Here is a 5,000-nt window from a genome sequence, read left to right on the forward strand (position 1 = left end):
GGCAGCGGGTGCTGGCGATGGGTCTGGACGGGCTGGATAGTCCAAGGCTCGACGAGAAAGACCGCAGGTTGAGACACTGGGGCAGTGGCAGCCCGCGGGACAGTGTTGGCAGATTCGGCAGCGCAGATTTGTGCGGCTGCAGGTTCGTCGGGGAAAATCGGCAGCGCAGATTTTTCGACGAACATGGGCTGGACGATGGACTGTCCAGGCCAGGCAGGAAAATTTGTCGAGGGGACACGCTGACGAAACAGCGCTGGTTCAGGCACGGGGGGCAGTGTTGGAATCGGCAGCGCCGACGAAATCGGCAAAGTCGGCAGAATCGGCAGCGCAGATTTTTCGACGAACATGGGCTGGACGCTGGACTGGCCGGGCCATGCAGGAAAATTCATCGAGGGGACACGCTGACGAAACAGCGCTGGTTCAGGCACGGCGGGCAGTGTTGGAATCGGCAGCGCCGACGAAATCGGCAAAGTCGGCAGAATCGGCAGCGGGTGCTGGCGATGGGTCTGGACGGGCTGGATAGTCCAAGGCTCGACGAGAAAGACTGCTGGTTTAGACACTGGGGCAGTGGCAGCCCGCGGGACAGTGTCGGCAGATTCGGCAGCGCAGATTTGTGCGGCTGCAGGTTCGTCGGGGAAAATCGGCAGCGCAGATTTTGCGACGAACATGGGCTGGACGATGGACTGTCCAGGCCAGGCAGGAAAATTTGTCGAGGGGACACGCTGACGAAACAGCGCTGGTTCAGGCACGGCGGGCAGTGGTGGAATCGGCAGCGCCGACGAAATCGGCAAAGTCGGCAGAATCGGCAGCGCAGATTTTTCGACGAACACGGGCTGGACGGTGGACTGTCCAGGCCAGGCAGGAAAATTCGTCGAGGGGACACGCTGAGGAAACAGCGCTGGTTCAGACACGGTGGGCGCAGTGTTGGAATCGGCAGCGCCGAGAAAATCGGCAAAGTCGGCAGAATCGGCAGCAGGTGCTGGCGATGAGTCAGGACGGACTGGATAGTCCAAGGCTCGATGAGAAAGACCGCTGGTTTAGACACTGGGGCAGTGGCAGCCCGCGGGGCAGTGTCGGCAGACTCGGCAGCAGTGTCTGCCGATTCGGCAGCGTTGGCTTGTTGGCGCGGGGGGCCGATGCGAGTGGGGACTTGGGCAGCGGGCAGTGAAAGCAAGAGTTTCCCCGATGCTGCCGGGAAAAACGCTCCCCGGGATGGCCGGGTGAGATGACCCGGCGGCCCGCGACGGGTCATTCAATTCCATGCCCCGTCAACATAACTCCCGATGTACTGTTTGCTTTTTCGGAAGAAGAGATCCATCCCCCCATCCTCGGCCAGCCAAAAACGCTCCAATTAATGGCCGGGTGAGATGACCCGGCGGCCCGCGACGCGTCATTCAAATCACTGCCCTATCGGCTACAACTGCTGATGGGTGGGATTAGAGGCCTGCCATGGTGGTGAGGGGCGGCGAGGACCGTGAAAGCTAGAGTTTTTCAGAGGCTGCCGGGAAAAAGGCCCCTCGGGTGGCGGGGTGCGAGGACCAGGCGCGTCATTCAATTCTCTTCCCTATCAACTTGGCTCCCGTTGGCGGGATTGGAGGCCTACTGTTTGTTACAGGGCTAAAATCGTCAGGGGAAGAGCTGACGAAACAATGCTGGTTTGGATGCAGGGGGTAGTGTTGGAATCGGCAGCGCGGACAAAATCGGCAAAGTCGACAAAAAAGACTGTTGGTCTGGACATCGGGGCAGCGGCAGCCATGCCGACAGGGGGGGAAATCGGCAGCGCAGATTTGTGCAGCTGCAGGTTCGTCGGGGAAATCGGCAGCGCAGATTTTTCGATGAACATGGGCTGGAAGATGGACTGTCCAGGCCAGGCAGGGAAATTCGTCAAGGGGACACGCTGACGAAAGTAGGCTCGTCGGTGAAAATCGGCAGCGCAGATTTTTCGACGAACAGGGGCTGGATGCTGGACCGGCCGGGCCAGGCAGGAAAATTCGTCAGGGGGGCACGCTGACGAAAAGAGGGGCTGCCGCGTGGAAAATCGGCAGCGCAGATTTTTCGACGAACATTCGTCAGGGGGGCACGCTGACGAAAAGAGGGGCTGCCGCGTGGAAAATCGGCAGCGCAGATTTTTCGACGAACAGGGGCTGGATGCTGGACCGGCCGGGCCAGGCAGGAAAATTCGTCAGGGGGGCACGCTGACGAAAAGAGGGGCTGCCGCGTGGAAAATCGGCAGCGCAGATTTTTCGACGAACATTCGTCAGGGGGGCACGCTGAGGAAAACAGGGGCTGCCGCGTGGAAAATCGGCAGCGCAGATTTTTCGACGAACATTCGTCAGGGGGGCACGCTGAGGAAAACAGGGGCTGCCGCGTGGAAAATCGGCAGCGCAGATTTTTCGACGAACAGGGGCTGGATGCTGGACCGGCCGGGCCAGGCAGGAAAATTCGTCAGGGGGGCACGCTGACGAAAAGAGGGGCTGCCGCGTGGAAAATCGGCAGCGCAGATTTTTCGACGAACAGGGGCTGGATGCTGGACCGGCCGGGCCAGGCAGGAAAATTCGTCAGGGGGGCACGCTGACGAAAAGAGGGGCTGCCGCGTGGAAAATCGGCAGCGCAGATTTTTCGACGAACAGGGGCTGGACTGGCCGGGCCAGGCAGGAAAATTCGTCAGGGGGGCACGCTGACGAAAACAGGGGCTGCCGCGTGGAAAATCGGCAGCGCAGATTTTTCGACGAACAGGGGCTGGACTGGCCGGGCCAGGCAGGAAAATTCGTCAGGGGGGCACGCTGACGAAAGTAGGCTCGTCGTGGAAAATCAGCAGCGCAGATTTTTCGACGAACAGGGGCTGGACGCTGGACTGGGCCAGGCAGGAAAATTCGTCAGGGGGGCACGCTGACGAAAACAGGGGCTGCCGCGTGGAATGGCAGCCTACACGCAGATGCGAATTCGGCAGCGCACGATGGCTTGAGCAGGTCATGGGTTCGACTTGGCGCGATCTGAAACCTGGACGAGGGACTGTCGACGCTGGACGAGCCAGCGCGGTGGCCTGTCGTGCCCCGTTCAGGGGGGGCCTGCCGCGGAGACAGCCCTCGCGGGCTCGACAGCGCAGGCCAGCGTCCCCGACGTCGCTGGCCGCGGCAGGCGAGCTGCCGGGGTTCCCGCATTCCTACAAGAAAACGTCGTGCTTTCCACATGAAACCAATCCAGTAAAATCAGCCATATTTTTATGAGGCTGCCCACTGAATTTGGGGTCATTCCGGGCCGGTTCCTAGTTTTGCGGATTTACTCGATTTCTAATGGTAGGAAAATTAAAACAAATACTTCCCGACCTCGAAAAATTCTGGGAAAATTAATGAAGGTGGATTGGATTTTTGCCAACCTCTCTGCAAAATTTCAGCTCAAAATACCAAGAAATGAATTTTTTAGAGGGGGGGTGACAGCTGGGACCTAGTAGTGTCTCCCCCTGCCAGAGCTGCAATGACACTTATTGCTCTTTAGGGAGCCACCAGGCCGGCGCCCCTCAAAGACCACACGCGCGCGCGCGCCCGCCCGCGCTGGGCGCTGGGGCGCTGGGGCCTGAGGGCCTGGGGCCCTTGGGGGCCCTTGGGCGCTTGGGCGCGCGCGCGCGGCCCCCGCAGCCATGCCGCGCCGCGCGACGCGCGGACAGCCCCTGCTGGCTTGCTCTCTCGCCCGCGGGGGGGCTGCCTTCGGGCCCTGGCCCCCCGCGTTCTGGCCTGCCCCCTGCGGGGGAGAGGCTAGGCGCTGCAGGGGCCAGCCCGACGTCGCTGGCCGCGGCAGGCGACAGCCCCTGCTGGCTTGCTCTCTCGCCCGCGGGGGGGCTGCCTTCGGGCCCTGGCCCCCCGCGTTCTGGCCTGCCCCCCGCGTGGGAGAGGCTAGGCGCTGCAGGGGCCAGCCCGACGTCGCTGGCCGCGGCAGGCGACAGCCCCTGCTGGCTTGCTCTCTCGCCCGCGGGGGGGCTGCCTTCGGGCCCTGGCCCCCCGCGTTCTGGCCTGCCCCCCGCGTGGGAGAGGCTAGGCGCTGCAGGGGCCAGCCCGACGTCGCTGGCCGCGGCAGGCGACAGCCCCTGCTGGCTTGCTCTCTCGCCCGCGGGGGGGCTGCCTTCGGGCCCTGGCCCCCCGCGTTCTGGCCTGCCCCCCGCGTGGGAGAGGCTAGGCGCTGCAGGGGCCAGCCCGACGTCGCTGGCCGCGGCAGGCGAGCCGCCGGGGTTCCCGCATTCCTACAACAAAACGTCGTGCTTTCCACATGAAATCAATCCAGTAAAATCAGCCATATTTTTATGAGGCTGCCCACTGAATTTGGGGTCATTCCGGGCCGGTTCCTATTTTTTCCGATTTCCTCGATTTTTAATGGTAGGAAAATAAAAAAAAATACTTCCCGACCTCGAAAAATTCTGGAAAAATTAATAAAGTTGGATTGGATTTTTGCCAACCTCTGTGCAAAATTTCAGCTCAAAATACCAAGAAATGAATTTTTTAGAGGGGGGGTGACAGCTGGGACCTAGTAGTGTCTCCCCCTGCCAGAGCTTCAATGACACTTATTGCTCTTTAGGGGGGTGCCCCCTGACTGGCCATGGGGCGCGCTGGCCTGGCGCCCATAGGCCTGCCGCGGGGGATATGTGGGCTGTTGCTAAACTCGGACTAAGGTGGGGGGCCTCATGGCCCGAAGTATTGCCGGCATCGATGACCCGTTTTCCGGCCGGCGACGACCCGATTCCGGCCACCGTCTTCGGGACCCGCTCCAAGCCGTCGGGCGCGTTGGGGCTGCTTATCCGCGGCGTGGGCGTGGCATTCATTTGTCGTGCTTGTGCCAAGGTGCTGGCAGCTGCTGCGCGGCTGTCTGCTTGCCGCGACGTCACGGTGGCGGTGGCCGCTGCCCCTGCTCGCAAGTCGGAGGCCTGGCCGACGTGGCTGGTGCGGACCGCCGAGCTTGGGGATTGCGAGGAGAGCTCTACGCTGGCGTGGGCGTGGCATTAAATTGCCGTG

Source organism: Populus nigra, chromosome 2 (assembly GCF_951802175.1).
Source record: "Populus nigra chromosome 2, ddPopNigr1.1, whole genome shotgun sequence".
Classification (NCBI taxonomy): domain Eukaryota; kingdom Viridiplantae; phylum Streptophyta; class Magnoliopsida; order Malpighiales; family Salicaceae; genus Populus; species Populus nigra.